At 44.0% G+C, this 19,516-nt stretch overlaps 1 long non-coding RNA gene across 4 annotated transcripts in view; it reads right to left on the minus strand.

Annotated features, from left to right (window-relative positions):
• Positions 1 to 19,179, minus strand: part of LOC122459762 — a 29,235-nt gene extending 10,056 nt beyond the window's left edge. The window contains exons 1-4 of one of the 4 annotated variants that reach the window (XR_006280648.1): positions 13,091 to 13,101; positions 9,283 to 9,288; positions 6,843 to 6,846; positions 656 to 860 (exon numbers count right to left, since the gene is read on the minus strand). This is a non-coding gene — a long non-coding RNA (uncharacterized LOC122459762). Of the gene's footprint in view, positions 1 to 655; positions 861 to 3,396; positions 3,578 to 6,842; positions 6,847 to 9,282; positions 9,289 to 13,090; positions 13,102 to 18,701; positions 18,820 to 19,062 lie in introns of those variants that run through there. The other 3 variants (XR_006280647.1, XR_006280649.1, XR_006280646.1) reach the window with 3 other exon arrangements.
• Between the last annotated feature and the right edge of the window lie 337 nt (positions 19,180 to 19,516).

Here is a 19,516-nt window from a genome sequence, read left to right on the forward strand (position 1 = left end):
GAAGCCATAACTGCACCTATTTTAATTGCTTAATTTTTCATCTGTAAATATGATGAGAAAGCAGTCTTAAGCACATAACAGCTTAGGGTGAAATCTTTCCCTGTGCAGAAGGCCATTTCAAAAGGCCTAGCACCACTTAAATCTCTCAACTCCCCTTTGCCATCCTTCCCAGGGAATTTTACCCTTGGAGAGGAACTTGGGTATTTTGAATTTTGAACAATATAAAATGTAACTAGAGGGCTAGTAATGCCCTTTCTACTCCTGGTATTATACAAGAAAAACACTCTCAAAGCACATTTTCTGCAGGGGTTAGTTATTATAGCTTGCATTTATATAGCAGCTTTCATCCCAAAGTCTCATGAGATACTGTAAAAACTGATACACAGATATCTATCATTCTCTTTGCTGCTGAAATGCAGCCACCTCTGGGGTGAAACAGAACAGGCATTTAACTGCACAGGAATAGTACACAATCATTTAGGACAGGTAGTGAAGATGAACTCCTTATGTAATTAACACTGCCGGGTGAATCTGGTTACAGAGAATGTTAAAAATGGTCTGGAGCACTGGACTTAACACCTCCACTCTCGTGAACTGGTGCCTGGGACATTATTTAATGATCTCAAGTGAGCAGGACTTCACTTCTGCACCTTACCAAAAAAGACAACGCTTCCTTCAGCACAACTTTCCCTGACACCCCGATGAGGCACTGGACTCAGCAGCACTTGAATCACACAGTCACCTGGAGCAATTACGTTTTCTTTGAAGGACTCTGTGGCAGCAGAATGTAGCAAGATCTTTGTAGCAGCCCTGGAGCAGCAGTGAAGAGCTGTTTCTCCCTTTCTTCCTGTCCCCTGTACCTGGGTCTGAGGCAGCAATAAAATGGTTAATATCCTGTAGGACAATGGATGGAAAGAAAAGCTATTTCAACAGTCTCAAGATTCTTAAAGTGATGCAACAACCTTAATGCTAAATGCTCTGCAGTGCTCAATTTAAACATGGTTTCCATGATTCCCTGCACCCCCCCAAGCCCTGCCACAATACATTCTGCTCATGTAAACAAGTAGCTGACTCATTTCCTATTAAGAAGAAAAGCACTGACAAAAGGAACTAGAAAAATCAATATGCCTGACTCAACTCATCAAAAATTCTGGAGATATTCAGGTCAACAAACAGCAGTAGATTTGGGTAAAAAATATCTTTTAAACCCTCCTACCCACTTCTTCTTTGAAGACACAAGTGAACAGTAAAAAACAAAACTCTCAGAGCTATAAAGGATATTCAAATAAACAGATTAAAATGGAGGTTAGTAATATCTGCCAGATGTAATAATATCTCATTAGCAGAGTAGAAGAAATGAAGGGGGAAAACAGGCCAAGAAACGTCAAAGGGAGCTAAGGAGTGTACAATCTTGAAGGCTATCTTGATATGTGGAATCACAGTCCATCTTAAAACAGAAGGCATTTATTAAGGAAACTAATTATATGTACAAACAGGCTTCCACACAACTTGAACTCCAGCTTTGTCTCCCTTGTTTACCAGGGACCACAGGTTGTCTGGAGCTCTATGCAGCACACAGAGACATCTAATGGATGTTTAAGGTACTGCAAGACAAGGAATCATTATAAAGGTATGGACAAAAAAGGTTGAACTTAATATGCAGAGTAATATGGAGCCACTGAAGGACTTCAAAAAAGCTGCGAAGACAGTCATAGTAGTAGGTGAGAAAAATTATTTTGGCAGCAGTATTTTGTGCAGACCTTCTTCCTTCCTTATGTGCTTATTGCTGCTCCCTGCACCAGGCACAGTGTTTGTTTGCGAAGAGATTCAAAATGGAGGATAGGTGTCAGAGTGGACTCACTGCTGGCCTGCCTCCTCATAGCTGGGCACAGTGTAACAGGCTCTCCTCATCTAATGCCCCCCACCCCCCCGATGACCAATTGCTCCAGCCCTGCGGCCATCAGCTTCCTCCTTCGACTCAGCCCTCTGGCCAAGACACTTTTAGTCCCTCCACTTCTGGGGTAAGAGAGATTCCAACAAAACAGAAGTCCAGTAGCCTCAGGTTGCATCTTTGATCAAGTCCAGACTTCTTCCGCCCCTGGTGTCTGTGGTCTTTGCATCACCTTTTCCAGTGGCTGGTAGGGAAATCCAGGCTTTCCCTCTTCTCTGGGTTCCACTCCAGTTCCTTTGTTGTGAGCAGTCCAGGTCTGCATTTTCAGGCCTTCTGCTTGCACCCTGGGTTTCTGCCTCCTCAGCCTGTCCACAGGCTGTTCCCACAGACCTTTCTGGGACCACTGAGTGCCTGTATTCTTCCCAGGTTCCATGACCTCTTCAGTATCACCCTTCTTTCAGGGCAAGGACTCACAGGACTTGCCCCTGCCGTCCCCCAACAAATCCTAAATGAAAAAAGTAAATTTAAACCACGGCTTCCCTCCTCTCGCTTCAACTGTCATCCCTGTCAAATTTCCCCTTTTTGCATGCAGCATGTAAGTTGTTTCTCTGGTGAACTGGCCCATGCAGTTCAAAATACCTGTAAGGTTAGGCAAGGCTATGTCAGGTGATTTCAGCTCTGGGAGAGGTTGAAGGTCCCTTCTGAGAGGACTGTGACATCTGCTCATGAGTATCTTTTAAAGTCAATAGTATTTCTGTGAATATTCAGTTTCATTGCCAGGCAGGCACTGTGCCATCTCACGTGATAAATCCCAGCAACAATGGCTCTTGATTGTCTGTAACATTACTCAACTCCCTGACTGGCTTGGTATACCAAATAGCTGCAAAATATTCCATATTCTGTGCATTTATTACACCTCATGCCTTTGGCTAAACATACATCTGTTGGGCTATGAATTTTTACCACATCTTGTACATTTATTCTGAAAGGCTGTGTAGTTTGCCTGAAATATCCGCATACTGTAAAAGTCTTGAGGCTAATGATTTTTAGCGCTCATATGTCTGTTTATAGCTTCTAAACTAGTTTCAGGTTTTCAAGTTGCTCCTGCCTTTGGTTCTGCTGTTTGACTAGTTCAGACTGCTTTGCTATCTGTATAGCTGTGGGTAGATTTAAGTCTGTCATTTATTATAGTTGCTGTGAGAGGTTCTTGTCTGTTAACCCAAAACCAGCCTGTCACTGATATTTTCATGTTTTGCCGTCCCCCAAAAAATCAAAACTTGCAGCCAGTGCATGCAAAGCTATTATGAAAGATTCAGCATTTTCTCTTGGTTCCTGAATTATCTGGTGAAAATATGCTTTCATAAACTACATTTCTGAGGTATAAAGCATGCATCAAACATAACCCAAACTCTTTCAAAGTCATCTTTGCAATGGTCTTCAGTAAAGATAAAAGATAGAAAGATAGACTCTGCTTGCTTCCCCATAGCATAAATTAAAAATGATACCTGACTATCTCCGGTTTCTTGGTGGACTTGTGTAGCAATGTGAAATCTTGCAAAATATTGCTTCCATTCTATCCATTCTGAAGGTGTGTCTACTGAAGTTTGCTAGGGCACTGAAGAGTGACACGTTGATGAAATCAATCCTGCCAACTTTTCTTGCTATTTTCCTTCTGTTTCTGTTCTCCTCTGGCACTAGTTTATTTCTGATACGATGTCGTGGACACCTAGTACACAGTAGATTGCAGGGTTGCTACTAGCAGGTCACGCTTCTGTACCACATATGGAATGGCTACAGAGCTTCCTTCCCAGAGAGATACACCAGAGATGTCCCCACTTTAAGACACTTTAATGCACAGCCAGGAATGGCTGTTAAGAGATGAAGTAAGGTATGTTACACATGTCACACTCTAGTAGCTGAACATTATAACTTAGATAATATTTTTACTTCACAGTCCAAGAGACACAGACAAGGTTTTCATCTCAAGGCCAAAAGACCAAAAACATCAAGACACTTGATCATGGCCTTGCACTACAGACACTACCAGCTGCCTCTATAGTACATGTCTAGGAAAAGCTTTTTAATTTCAGATGATTTCCATTTGTATGTTACCTTCTAAGAACAAAGGGCCAGATGCTGCCCTCTGTTACATCAGTGTCCAGTAACACAGACACAGGTAACTAACCGCTTTCATGTTCTCTCCACAGGTACCATTGCGGAGAGTGGACCAGATGATAGGTCTGGGGGGAGAAAGCAGAAGGAGACTCCGCTGGTTGGGAGGCATGAGATGCGATGTCCTGAGGTTGGGGGTTCCACGACCACCACTCCCAAGAGGAGAAGGCGGGTGGTGGTGGTCGGGGACTCTCTCCTCCGGGGGACTGAGTCATCTATCTGCCGCCCTGACCGGGAAAACCGAGAAGTCTGCTGCTTGCCAGGGGCTAAGATTCGTGATGTGACGGAGAGACTGCCGAGACTCATCAAGCCCTCGGATCGCTACCCCTTCCTGCTTCTCCACGTGGGCACCAATGATACTGCCAAGAATGACCCTGAGCGGATCACTGCGGACTACGTGGCTCTGGGAAGAAGGATAAAGGAGTTGGAGGCCAAGTGGTGTTCTCGTCCATCCTCCCCGTGGAAGGAAAAGGCCTGGGTAGGGACCGTCGAATCGTGGAGGTCAACGAATGGCTACGCAGGTGGTGTCGGAGAGAAGGCTTTGGATTCTTTGACCATGGGATGGTGTTCCATGAAGGAGGAGTGCTGGGCAGAGACGGGCTCCATCTTACGAAGAGAGGGAAGAACATCTTGGCCAGCAGGCTGGCTAACCTAGTGAGGAGGGCTTTAAACTAGGTTCACCGGGGGAAGGAGACCAAAGCCCTGAGGTAAGTGGGAAAGCGGGATACCGGGAGGAAGCACAGGCAGGAATGTCTGTGAGGGGAGGGCTCCTGCCTCATACTGGGAATGAGGGGCGATCAACAGGTTATCTCAAGTGCTTATATACAAATGCACAAAGCCTTGGAAACAAGCAGGGAGAACTGGAGGTCCTGGTGATGTCAAAGAATTATGACGTGATTGGAATAACAGAGACTTGGTGGGATAACTCACATGACTGGAGTACAGTCATGGATGGTTATAAACTGTTCAGGAAGGACAGGCAGGGCAGAAAAGGTGGGGGAGTAGCACTGTATGTAAGGGAGCAGTATGACTGCTCAGAGCTCCGGTACGAAACTGTGGAAAAACCTGAGTGTCTCTGGATTAAGTTTAGAAGTGTGTGCAACAAGAGTGATGTCATGGTGGGAGTCTGCTATAGACCACCGGACCAGGGGGATGAGGTGGATGAGGCTTTCTTCCGGCAACTCACGGAAGCTACTAGATCGCATGCCCTGATTCTCATGGGTGACTTTAATTTTCCTGATATCTGCTGGGAGAGCAATACAGCGGTGCATAGACAATCCAGGAAGTTTTTGGAAAGCGTAGGGGACAATTTCCTGGTGCAAGTGCTAGGGGAGCCAACTAGGGGGAGCGCTTTTCTTGACCTGCTGCTCACAAACCGGGTAGAATTAGTGGGGGAAGCAAAAGTGGATGGGAATCTGGGAGGCAGTGACCATGAGTTGGTTGAGTTCAGGATCCTGACGCAGGGAAGAAAGGTAAGCAGCAGGATACGGACCCTGGACTTCAGGAAAGCAGACTTTGACTCCCTCAGGGAACAGATGGCCAGGATCCCCTGGGGGACTAACATGAAAGGGAAGGGAGTCCAGGAGAGCTGGCTGTATTTCAAGGAATCCCTGTTGAGGTTACAGGGACAAACCATCCCGATGAGTCGAAAGAATAGTAAATATGGCAGGCGACCAGCTTGGCTTAATGGTGAAATCCTAGCGGATCTTAAACATAAAAAAGAAGCTTACAAGAAGTGGAAGGTTGGACATATGACCAGGGAAGAGTATAAAAATATTGCTCGGGCATGTAGGAAAGATATCAGGAGGGCCAAATCGCACCTGGAGCTGCAGCTAGCAAGAGATGTCAAGAGTAACAAGAAGGGTTTCTTCAGGTATGTTGGCAACAAGAAGAAAGCCAAGGAAAGTGTGGGCCCCTTACTGAATGAGGGAGGCAAGCTAGTGACAGAGGATGTGGAAAAAGCTAATGTACTCAATGCTTTTTTTGCCTCTGTTTTCACTAACAAGGTCAGCTCCCAGACTGCTGTGCTGGGCATCACAAAATGGGGAAGAGATGGCCAGCCCTCTGTAGAGATAGAGGTGGTTAGGGACTATTTAGAAAAGCTGGACGTGCACAAGTCCATGGGGCCGGACGAATTGCATCCGAGAGTGCTGAGGGAATTGGCGGCTGTGATTGCAGAGCCCTTGGCCATTATCTTTGAAAACTCGTGGCGAACGGGGGAAGTCCCGGATGACTGGAAAAAAGCTAATGTAGTGCCCATCTTTAAAAAAGGGAAGAAGGAGGATCCTGGGAACTACAGGCCAGTCAGCCTCACCTCAGTCCCTGGAAAAATCATGGAGCAGGTCCTCAAAGAATCAATCCTGAAGCACTTAGAGGAGAGGAAAGTGATCAGGAACAGTCAGCATGAATTCACCAAGGGAAGGTCATGCCTGACTAATCTAATCGCCTTTTATGATGAGATTACTGGTTCTGTGGATGAAGGGAAAGCAGTGGATGTATTGTTTCTTGACTTTAGCAAAGCTTTTGACACGGTCTCCCACAGCATTCTTGTCAGCAAGTTAAGGAAGTATGGGCCGGATGAATGCACTATAAGGTGGGTAGAAAGCTGGCTAGATTGTCGGGCTCAACGGGTAGTGATCAATGGCTCCATGTCTAGTTGGCAGCCGGTGTCAAGTGGAGTGCCCCAGGGGTCGGTCCTGGGGCCCGTTTTGTTCAATATCTTCATAAATGATCTGGAGGATGGTGTGGATTGCACTCTCAGCAAATTTGCGGATGATACTAAACTGGGAGGAGTGGTAGATACGCTGGAGGGGAGGGATAGGATACAGAAGGACCTAGACAAATTGGAGGATTGGGCCAAAAGAAATCTAATGAGGTTCAATAAGGATAAGTGCAGGGTCCTGCACTTAGGATGGAAGAATCCAATGCACCGCTACAGACTAGGGACCGAATGGCTCGGCAGCAGTTCTGCGGAAAAGGACCTAGGGGTGACAGTGGACGAGAAGCTGGATATGAGTCAGCAGTGTGCCCTTGTTGCCAAGAAGGCCAATGGCATTTTGGGATGTATAAGTAGGGGCATAGCGAGCAGATCGAGGGACGTGATCGTTCCCCTCTATTCGACACTGGTGAGGCCTCATCTGGAGTACTGTGTCCAGTTTTGGGCCCCACACTACAAGAAGGATGTGGATAAATTGGAAAGAGTACAGCGAAGGGCAACAAAAATGATTAGGGGTCTAGAGCACATGACTTATGAGGAGAGGCTGAGGGAGCTGGGATTGTTTAGTCTGCAGAAGAGAAGAATGAGGGGGGATTTGATAGCTGCTTTCAACTACCTGAAAGGGGGTTTCAAAGAGGATGGCTCTAGACTGTTCTCAATGGTAGCAGATGACAGAACGAGGAGTAATGGTCTCAAGTTGCAATGGGGGAGGTTTAGATTGGATATTAGGAAAAACTTTTTCACTAAGAGGGTGGTGAAACACTGGAATGCGTTACCTAGGGAGGTGGTAGAATCTCCTTCCTTAGAGGTTTTTAAGGTCAGGCTTGACAAAGCCCTGGCTAGGATGATTTAACTGGGACTTGGTCCTGCTTTGAGCAGGGGGTTGGACTAGATGACCTTCTGGGGTCCCTTCCAACCCTGATATTCTATGATTCTATGATTCTATGAAACCCTGGATTCTATAGCTTTGGTGGATTTAACTGCAGGGCAGAATTTGGCTTAGTGTTTGCAATCATTGTTTTGCTCCGAGTTCCATAACAGTGCTAGGTAAATTAGTAGATCAGTTTTGCAAGACAAAAGATAAGTGCTGGAGTAAGTGGCATACAATCCAGCTGTCTCTTGAATCCATGATCCCTATGGAAAAAATGAGTGATACAAATGCCTGTCTAGATCAATGGTATTAGTCTCTCCACCTGGACTATATGAGAAGCAGTGGGCATATACCAATTTCACTGAAATACATATATTTTCCTTCTGTTGTTTTCTAAGGCCTGGTCTACACTAGGGGGGGATCGACCTAAGATATGCAACTTCAGCTTCAAGAATAGCGTAGCTGAAGTCGACGTATCTTAGGTCAATTTATCTCGTGTCCTCACAGAGCGGAGTCAACTGCTGCCGCTTCCCCGTCAACTCTGCTTCTGCCTCTTGCTGCGGTGGAGTACAGGAGTCGATGGCAGAGCGATTGGGGATCAATTTATCGCGACTACACTAGATGCGATAAATCAATCCCCTATAGATCGATCGCTACCAGCCAATCTGGCGGGTAGTGTAGACATACCCTAATACTCCACAACAAAAGCTGCTTGAGCTTATTTCCTTTTGAGATATCCTGTAGTCTGGCAGTTACTGTGAATTTACTGCTTTGTTCTGAGCAGGAGAGAATCATAAGACCTGTATAATCTTCTACCTTATGACCCTGTTGGGTAAAAAACAAGATGGGCTTAAAAACAGTTGATTTTAGCTTTATTCTATGTGTTTTAAGATGATGCTATTATCAGCTATGAATTCCATAGCTATGCAAAACCAGATAAGGCAAGAAAGATGAGAAGAAGAAAGACTAATTTCAAATCTCTGGTTTCTGCTGTGTTTTTCCTCTTTTTCTTCTCCACCTCTTTGCACAGACTCAATTTACCAAGTTACCTCATCTGTCTGCCTATCTAATTAAAACATTCCCATGCATAAATCACAGTAACTAACCTAAATCAATACGTTTTAGCAGGATAAACAACAATTTATCTGTCTACTTCTGTCAACTTTTCGCTGCTGTCCACCCCTTTGGCTCTATCCCGTTCTTATCTGACTGGTCTGTTTCTTGTGGTCTTAGGTTTTTACTTTTTGGTTGGTTTGGTTAGGAAGGGGTGGGAGGCACATGAAGTTAACAATTCTATCATGACCCTCTGTTTTACCTTGCTACTTACACAGGCCAAAGATTTGACAAAGACACACAAACCAGGTTTCATGAAGCTGTTTCAGCTAAGTTCTGAAATGCTGCATCAGCAAATACACATTCAGAAAGCAAAAATTCCTTCATAGAATATCAGGGTTGGAAGGGACCTCAGGAGGTCATCTAGTCTAATCCCCTGCTCAAAGCAAGACCAATCCCCAACTAAATCATCCCAGCCAGGGCTTTGTCAAGCCAGGCCTTAAAAACCTCTTCATATCTTCTTATAATACTATATATAGAATGTTATTTAATAAATAAGACTAACACAATTCATTATACAGTTTTCTAACAACTCAATCCCACACCCCTTAAAATCAAGGGCATTTTTGCTACTAGCTTCAATAGGAGCAGGTTTTTCTATAGTGCAGTGACATAACCTGCCTCAGAGAGCTTCCTGATTCATTTGCTTTTCCACCCTACCATTGATTTACTTTGCCACTCCATTTGTTCTGTTCATAGTGCCAGTATAAACTCCTCTTTAAGCCTCTTTCTCCAGTTTTCTTCCCCTTTACTGAGTTATAGAGGTAGAATGTTATATTTTTCCATTAAAGGAAATTGCCTTGGAACCCAAGGGCAATAATGATTAAGGGAAAGATACCCCAGGCAGGGCAGATAAAGAAGGTGTGTGCGCACATGCTACAGTACATTTCCTGCGCATTTCAACTTTGCTTTTCTTTCCTCAGTGCGCAGCATGTTCCCTGGAGGCATTTGCTGTCAAAAAGAAGAGCGTTAGCCCTTAAGCAATTTAAAAACAGATCCATTACTAGATTTAAAATGGTAGAGTTAATCAATAATAATGCAGACAGAAGTGTTTCATAAATATTTCTATTCTATATTTGGGAAAGAAACATGTTTTACTGATATCATATAACAACACTCTTTTCATTCCCCTAGTGTCTCAGAAGGACTTTAAACAACAGCTACTAAAGTTAGATATTTTTAAATCAGCAAGTCTGGGTAATTTACATCCAAGGGTTTTAAAAGAACTGGCTGGGCTTAGGTTAATGTTGATTTTCAATAAGTCCTGGCACTTCCCCAGTGTTCCAAAAGACTGGAAGAAAGCTAATTTTGTACTAATCTTTAGAAAAGGTAATGACCTGGGTAATTATATATTGTGAATGAGGAAATCATTGATCAGGTGTGTTTCTAGTGGGGTCCTGCAGGGACTGGTCCTTGGTCCTACGCTATTTAACAATTTTATCAATGACCTGAAATAAAACCAAGTCATCACTGATAAAGTTTGCAGAAGACACAAAAATTGGGGGTGTGGTAAATAAAAGCGATCTGGATCATTTGGTAAGCTGTACACATGCAAACAATATGCATTTTAATATGGGTAAATGTAAATGTATACATCAAGGAACAAAGCATGTAGGACATACTTACAGGATAGGGGACTCTATCCTGGGAAGCTGTGACTCAGAAAAAAATTGGGGGGTTATGGTGAATGATCAGCTGCACATGAGCTCTCAGTGCAATGCTGTAGCCAAAGGAGCTAAAGTGACCCTTGGGTGTATAAAGAGGGGGATCTCAAGTAGGAGTAAAGAGGTTATTTTACCCCAGTATTTGGCACTGGTGCAACTGCTGCTGGAATCCTGTGTCCAGTTCTGGTGTCCACAATTCAAGAAGGATGTTGATAAATTGGAGAGGACTCAGAGAAGAGCCACAAGAATAATTAATAGGATTAGAAAACATGCCTTATAGTGATAAATAGATTGAGATCCTGGATTCTAACTAATAAAGAGAAGAGGGTGACTTGATGACAGTCTGTAAGTACTTGCATGGAGAACAAATATTTAACAATAGGCTCTTCATTGTAACAGAGTAAGGTTTAACATGACCCAATGGCTGGAAGTTGAAACTAGACAAGTTCAGATCAGATGTAAGGCATACATTTTTAACAGAGAGAGTAATTAACCATTGGAACAACTTACCAAGGTTCATGGCGGATTCTCCATCACTGACAATTTTAAAATCAAGATTGGATGTTTTTCTAGAAGATCTGCTCTAGGAATTATTTGGGGGAAAGTTTTCTGGCCTGTGTTATACAAAAGATCAGACTAGATGATCACAATGGTCCCTTCTGGCCTTGGAATCTATCAATGTATTCAGCAGTCCGTCCCTGCTCAGCAAAGCACATGCTTAACATTAGCCATCTGTTTGATTGCACAATTGCTGAATTAAGGTTAAGATCACTGCACTAGAGGTAAGCAAGGGACTGATACACCTATCTGTCTCACAGAAATGTAGAGCTGGAAGGGACTTCAAGAGGTCATCTAGTCCACCACTTTGTGCTGAAGTAGGATCAAGCATACCTAGGCTATCCCTGACAGATGGTTGTCTAACTTATTCTTAACCTGCCTTCATTGACTTCCCTGGCATTAAATCACAATGTATGCCAGTATGAGAAGACAATCTGTCCACAGGTGCCCAGTGGCAATATTGTACTGTGTCCTTCCTAAATCACCACAACACACTTCATGGAGAGAAAAGGAGGGTGTTAAAGCAAGATTTCAAGAGGGGAACTGCTTCTATCTTGGAGACAAAGTGGAGAAACGCTAGTAGAGAACTGGATTAAACAAAGTAAACTGGTTTATGCCTTCTTTCTAACAAGATAGCAGAGCTGAGCTTTCCATGCCATAGTTCAATCAACAAGGATTTAAGTGAGACCTCACATTCAGACTTTCAGGAATACTCAGTGTAATATAGACATAAGATACCTGTTCAGCCAGAATGTTCTAGAATACGCAAGCTCTTAGGACCCAAAAGATCCCTTCTTCAGGGCTTCATTTATACTATTATTAGGTGTCTGTTTGCAGGCTAGAGAGATGTCACCATAAAACAAGCAATGCAGTGTTCCCAATCACCGAGATAATGTTTACTATCAACTGTTCCTGTTAATATCTTGTGCTCCCTGGCAATTAAATATTTAATGCCAAGATCTTTTCTTTGCCCTGCGATTGGCCTAGACCACAAGATGAAAACATGTTGAAGGATATTAGCGGTAGAGGAGAAAAATGCCTGGAAAAGTCAAAGAATTCAGGAGAACCTGAGAACAAGCGTCAACTAAAAGATTTGCATTATTAATGTGTTGTTTTGGTGGAAAACAAGAGATTTGCTTGGCATAATGAGCAGCTCAAAGGCTGTATTTCAACAAAAAAATGTAACCCACACACACCTCATAGGTGTGGTGTTCTCTCCCTTCTAGTGGCACCGAGATCACTTAGAGATTAATGAGTCTGCTACCGCCTTAGCTAACAGCCACATGGCTTCTAGCTCATGCAGTAGAGGCTCCTGCATTTAGCTCCAGAGGTCCCAGGTCTGATCCTGCTCGCCATCGAGCAGGATCTGACGGTGTTACAAAGATTGAACACCAGCCTTATTTACATAGGGAAAATGTAATGATACTGAGAACTTATAGGACCACATCCTCTGCTGGTAAAAAATGATGTAGTTCAGCAGAGTTATACTATTTTACAGTTGGTGAAGATCTGGCTGATATCATATAGCCCTTCTTACCCACAGATTTGAAAGAACATTACAGATATGGGTAGAGATGGCAATGAATTTGGGTGCCCCTGTTAACAAGGGATGTTTTTCTATCCCAATCTGATTGCTGATGATTTTGAACTACTCTAAAGCCTAGATTAATAAAGGTATTATTATGAGCTAGGTGAAACCTTTCTATGGGTTGAGTTAAAACTGATATGTGAATGTGCTGATCTTTTAAGACAGTTGTAAGAGACAGGTAAGGGGTCACGCCTAAAACAAGGCCTATTAGAGTCTGCCCAGAAATTTGCACCATGTGTGTGGGGGGTTCCACTGGGTATTGTGACCAGTGTGGGTGAGAGAGAACACAGAATCTGAGAACAGACAAGAAAAGAGAGAGGCAGAGGCAAAAAGCAAGAATGCAAAGCAGTAGCCTATGAGTGCAGTGTGATCCTGGAAAAAACGAGAGACAGAGAGCTTTTAGGGCTGGTATTGGCTAACGAGGCATGGGGCTGCAAACTAAGAAATTGTTCCTTTTGTTCCTGGTTCCTCCTCCGTTGCATAAAGCAGGGTTTTGTACATTCCTTGTAAATAAAACAAGATTCCATTAAAAGGAGAGAGAGACAGAGACTCTCTCTCAATTTCTGCTTCCAACTGGAACATCCCAGGGCCCCCAAAATTGACACACTGCTCAGGTCAATAAGGAACAACATTGGTGTCAGGAACTGGATGCAATTTCCAAGGGGAGAGATTGTGAGCTGGTACTCCTGTTGAACCAAGAGGGAACAAATAATAGAGGTGCTTGCAGAAATGAAAAATAGCCAGTGGATTTTACAACAAGACCTAAAACAGGAGCTGGGGGGTTTCATGAAAGGAATTAAAGCAGCAGCTGGAGGTTTGTGTGAAAGGGCTCGGAGATGACTTGCTGGCGGAGGCAATCTCTGTTGGAGCAGCAACTACAAAGAGTCTGGACAGATTGGGAAGCAGAGCTGCAACAGACCCAGGCAAGAACGGTAAAATGGATTTATGATGTGACCAGCAATCTGACTACCATAGACCAGAATTTCTTCCATGAAATAGTGAAGAACAAGCAAGCTTTAGCCAATCCAATAGGATTTAGAATCCTAAGTGCCTATGTCACTTTTGAAAAGGAGACTTAGGCATGGCAATGCTGAGCAGAACACCTAAAAACCTTTAAAAATCTCCCCTAAAGTGAATTTAGAAGATGAAGCCAAGACCACCAGTGCCTGTAATCTATAATTACCTTTACAGATTGGGAAAGAGTTTGTGGGCACGATCCTGAAAACCCTTGCTCATGCCCATAGTCGTCATTCTTGCAGGTAGTCTCACGGAGATCAATGGGACTATTTGCTGACACACGACAATGATGAGGAATCAGAAGGTGCCACTTTCTCCTAACACCAAACTAGGAACTTCAATAGACTAAGGAAAACAGCGAGGGGTAATGGAGTATCATAGAAGATTGGGGTTGGAAGAGACCTCAGGAGGTTATCTAGTCCAACCCCCTGCTCAAAGCAGGACTAACACCCACTAAATCATCCTAGCCAGCGCTTTGTCAAGCTGGGCCTTAAAAACCTCCAAGGATGGAGATTCCACCACCTCCCTAGGTAACCCATTCCAGTGCTTCACCACCCTCCTAGTGAAATAGTGTTTCCTAATATCCAACCTAGACCTTCCCCACTGCAACTTGAGACCACTGCTCCTTGTTCTGTCATCTACCACCACTGAGAATAGCCGAGCTCCATCCTCTTTGGAACCCCTCTTCAGGTAGTTGAAGGCTGCTATCAAATCCCCCCTCACTCTTCTCTTCTGCAGACTAAACAAGCCCAGTTCCCTCACCATCTCCTCGTAAGTCATGTGCCCCAGCCCCCTGATCATTTTTGTTGCCCTCCACTGGACTCTCTCCAATTTGTCCACATCATTTCTGTAGTGGAGGGCCCAAAACTGGATGCAGTACTCCAGATGTGGCCTCACCAGTGCCGAATAGAGAGGAATAATCACTTCCCTCGATCTGCTGCAATGCTCCTACTAATGCAGCCCAATCTGCCATTAGCCTTCTTGGCAACGAGGGCACACTGCTGACTCATATCCAACTGTAATCCCCCGTAGATGACCAGTAATGTCTTTTTCTCCACCTCTAGATTCTATGAATAATTATTGAGTGACTTGTGGGTCCTGCAGACCAGGGCTAGCAAGTTGTTTTGTATGTAGGTACAAAACCCAGGAGTATTTATCCTTAGCTCTCTGTGCATGAAAGGAAAGTTTCCAATTCACTTGTATCATGCAATGGCATAATCTGGCTTGGCCTTGCCCCTCGACTGAGCGAGCTCCACTCATTTATTACAGAGCCATCTCAGCAGATTGCAGGGATGCTTTTCATAGTGGCAAATTGCGATAACTCATAGTAAACTGACCACACTCTCCACCATAGCTACAGATTCCAAATGATTCTGAACAAGCAGCTCAGCCATCTCACACGTGCTCAGTCTCATCTTTCCTTCATTAAAAAAAAACCACCCACCCTGTACCTTCCACCAAGAAATATAGTCAGTCATTTCCTTTGCGTCCTGTCTGGTTTTAGACATTATTCATATAATCTCTGGCTTCTCTGAGCTGCTGCAATCCAAATCTAAAGTATTGATTAGTCTCTCTGGGCCAGATGCTCAGATGCACAGTTCGGTTGGCTTTACTGGAGCTAAGTGGATTTAAACCAGTTGCTGATCTGGCTGTATATTTTAAACCAGGTTTGGGCCAGTTGATGAAAACAGATTGTTGTCAAGATTTTAATTTAGTCTTAAAAATCTCTGCATGCTGAATTCAAGGACTGAATGAGTGTAGTTATGAATAATGCCCAGGTAATAACAAAGCAAGAGAGACCAGGGATGCAGTGAGCCATGGACCCTGAACTAGCTTCCTCTATACGTAAGCAGAGTCAGGATGAGCTTTACCCTGACATCTGGTGGCGAGTCATGGTGGGTTGTGGAAAAGAACTTCAGGGGCTGATCTCATTTGCATAGGCACACCCACCCTGCCTAGATGGTCACTTTGGCTGCTGTAGGAGCCCCAGTTTCTCTGTTATTGGGGCAGGAATAAACTGTTATCCTGATTATGTGAACCAAGGACAGTAGAACTATACTCGGCCTTTTGTTATGATGAAGGGACTCACCATCAACTAAGCAGCACTTGCTAGGCAAGGGTCATGGGTTCCACAACCCAGTGAAGGGAAAGAGGTTAGGGACAGGTACTAATACTGGGTGGCATGGGCCTGGGCCTACTAGTGAGGGCTTTACATGCTAGTTATGCTTCCTCCTCTCTCTACTGTGGAATATTAGAGTTAATTTTGATTCTAATACGAGTCTAGTTGTAGGCTGCTGAACTGAATTTGCTTTGGGCTAATGGTGCACAGCACTGAAGCTCCCTTCTAAGTACTAACCAGGCCTGACCTTGCTTAGCTTCTGAGAGCAGGTGTGTTCAGGGTGATATGGCTGTAGACATACTACAAGTAGAAATCACAAAAGAGCTAAACTTGCTAAGAGCTGAAATCACTGAGTGTTGTGTAGTGGGGGAGCCTGAAGATATATGGTAGAGCAGAGCATTGCAGTTTGCAGGTTGGTGAGCAGAGCAAAGTGGCTGGTGGAGCAGAGCGGTTTGTCAGATGCCTGGAGCAGCTCATGGGGGGCAGCTGGCAGAGTGGAGCCCCATGGAGAGGTGGGGCAATTGGCTTTGGACCACATAAGGTGCCCCTTAACCCCTTCCCCCCCATCTCCACCCAGGTTGGGAGGTAAAACTCTGCAGATAAACTTTCGAACTCTGGGGCTGCCCTGACCAGGGACAGAGACTTTTGGGTCGTTGGACTTTTGGGACTTTGGGTGATTTGGGGTTGCTGGACTCAAGAACCAAAGGGAAATAACACGCCCCAATTTGCTTGGGGTGGGTTTTCGCTCATGGGTTGTGTTATGAATCCTGTGGGTGGTGTTTCCCCAACATAATGCCACATTGTTTCTCTCTGTTATTAAAAGGCTTTCTGCTACACGCAGACGATGTGCTTGCGAGAGGGGAAGTATTGCCTCTTGGAGGCACCCAGCAGGGGTGGTATATATTTGTCCCAGGTCCCTGGGTGGGGGCTTGAGCCGGTTTTCTATTGTGTCATTGGAATGGATCCCCTCGATACTGAACCCGGCCCTTGTTGCTGCCAACTCTGACGGGCAGAAGGTTTACATATAGAAGTGGCTTACTTAGATCATAAGGTCTCTGGGGACAGGGACTGTTTGTTTGTTCTGTGTTTGTACGACATCTAGCACAATCGTTTCCTGGCCCATAACTGGGGCTCCTTGGCATCACCACAATACAAATAATTTAAAAAAATGGTCCTTCTTGGGCTTGAAACACATTTGTCTATATGGCACAAAGGATGCCTGTATGGATGCTACTAATGCCATGCCCGCTCTGTGTGGCCCTTCTTCAGCAAAAACACTTAAGTGCATGCTTAAACTTAAGCATGTAGTTAAGTCCCATTGAGATTTAAGCGTGTACTTAAAGGCTTTCCTGAACAGGGGTACTTTCCTTAATCAGGCCCTGGGTTAACACAATTCTTTAATTTCCAGGGCATCTTTCATAAACCCTACATTCAAGAAAAATCCTTACACTTTTTTGAACATGACAAACAAGGTATTCTGGTTAATAAACTATGATCCTGCTTAGAAGAATTCACAGAGTGCTTTGATTTGCACTTCTTGAGTAGAAATGTAGCTGCCTTCTGTTGTCCTTAAAGAGCAGTTGTGGAAGAGGGGAAAAATAATTTTATACAGCTGCTAGTAATAAATTATTAAAGCCTTTTAGGAATACACCGCATGCTCAATCCCAGTGCCTTCAGGCATTTTCTGCTCCTTTTGTGTTTTCAGAGCAATTAATCTTGTGCTTTCTCATCAGTTCGAAGCAGATTTGACAACTCTCTGACGAGGTGTGAAAAATCACAGAAACTACAGAATGAAAAATGTGAGATCCCCCAGCCCCTCTGCAGGATTATCCCCACAGGACATTTTCTGGGACTTTGTCTGATCCAGATTTAAAATCCCACACAATGGAAGGGACCTTTTCCCTTGGGAGATTATTTTGCTGTCTAATACATTTGTTAGTGTAATCCTGCTGCCAGGTGATGTCAGCAACAAGGGCCAGATTCAATATGTTGGGGTTCCTCTTAACATTACAAAACAGACTTGACTCAAGCACCCTGTCCAGAATTCTGGGAAAACTAAACACTACCTCTGGGTGCCTCTAGGAGGCAATACTTCCCGTCTCATAAGCACTGCGTATATCAACAGAAGGTAGCGGTATATAAAAAGAAAGCTTTTATTACAAGGAAGAACACAGCATTCGTTTGGGAAAACACTCTATCAAGGATTCAAAAGTATGCAACAATCAGTAAACAAACTCCCCACTGTATCTTAGGCTGTAGTCATTGGCTTTAGTATTCTCACCTTGTGCTGTGACAGTTCAGTGCTAAAGTCCCTTTAACATGCCACTTCCTTTCCTCCCTCCACTGCACCCCCCTCACAACTGGTTGTCAGAGGTCAGCAAAGTCCCAGGATCCAGGGATGTGTTCACCTCCAACTGCTAAAGGGCAGGGGATAGGCATGATAAAAGATTCCACTGCTGCCCCTTCTCACCATTGCTGCTATTCCCTCTGCCACTGCTTACTGTCATCTCTGCTACTGCTTGCACTGCCTCTGCCTCTAGCTGTGATGCTGCGTTCTGAGGTTCCTCCACTGAGCCCAGATCTGCACGATTTCAGCTCTTTATGATTTCTCTAGGTAGAAGGGAAACTCTCTGCATTATTTTTCACTGCAACACCATCCCCACACCAGGTCTAAGGGTGAGCACCTAGACCAGCTACATAGTGATTACAACTCTAGTGATTGATGAGCAGAAACAAGGAACTTTAATTGAGTCTTATGAGCTCTGTCTTTAAACACTGGAAAAGGAAGGTCAAATAGCATTTAGAACTCTTTAAACAAACTCTACACCACTAAATAAGAACATCTGCTCACACCCTCTCTCTCATTTGAGCTGGGCATCATTATCCCCTGCTTAGCAAGTGAGTTTATATTTAGGGTGACTTCCTCAATTAGGGCATATTAAGTACAGCTCAGTTTCCCTTTAATTACACAGTAAGGATAACATTTCATTACCTCTGCATCCAAGATTAAAGTGAATTTTCAGCCAAAACTGAGACTTTGGCATAGCAGGTCTGTGCTGATTACCTAGGTAAAATAAGTGTGTCTATGCAAATATGGTGTTCTCCTTAGGTCTCTTCCCTGAGTTCATCAATAGATGATGGGGAAAGTTCATTCAGACCCTGGTTTACAAGCATTTCTCCATTTTAAGCTTAAAGTTTCCCCTTCCTAATGCAATCACAGTATTCCCAATCCTATCCTCCATGTGCCTGCCAAAATAATTTTCCTTCCTCCTTGGTGATTAGATCCTTCATATATTTGTAGATGTTTATCACATTCGCCTTTGCCTGGATAGGATAAATAATGACAAAGTTACCTCTTAATTTTCCCTCATGCTGTAGATCATTCTCTCTGATTTCCAGGGCCATTTTTGTAGCTGTTCTCTGAGCTTTCTCCAGTTTGTCTGTCTGTATTAAAGTGCCCCCAGTTGTTGGATAATAAAATTAGCCTAATTACCATTAACTTCATTAGAATTTACTCATATCCTAGAAGAGGGGAATGGGTCCCACAAGCTGTCTCCCTAGAGTCACAGAGAGAGAATATAGAAATGCATCCTCTGTCCTGTGACATAATGCCTCTGCCATGGATAGAATCATAGAATCATAGAATATCAGGGTTGGAAGGGACCCCAGAAGGTCATCTAGTCCAACCCCCTGCTCAAAGCAGGACCAAGTCCCAGTTAAATCATCCCAGCTAGGGCTTTGTCAAGCCTGACCTTAAAAACCTCTAAGGAAGGAGATTCTACCACCTCCCTAGGTAACGCATTCCAG

The sequence above is a fragment of the Dermochelys coriacea genome, chromosome 4 (assembly GCF_009764565.3).
Source record: "Dermochelys coriacea isolate rDerCor1 chromosome 4, rDerCor1.pri.v4, whole genome shotgun sequence".
Lineage (NCBI taxonomy): Eukaryota > Metazoa > Chordata > Testudines > Dermochelyidae > Dermochelys > Dermochelys coriacea.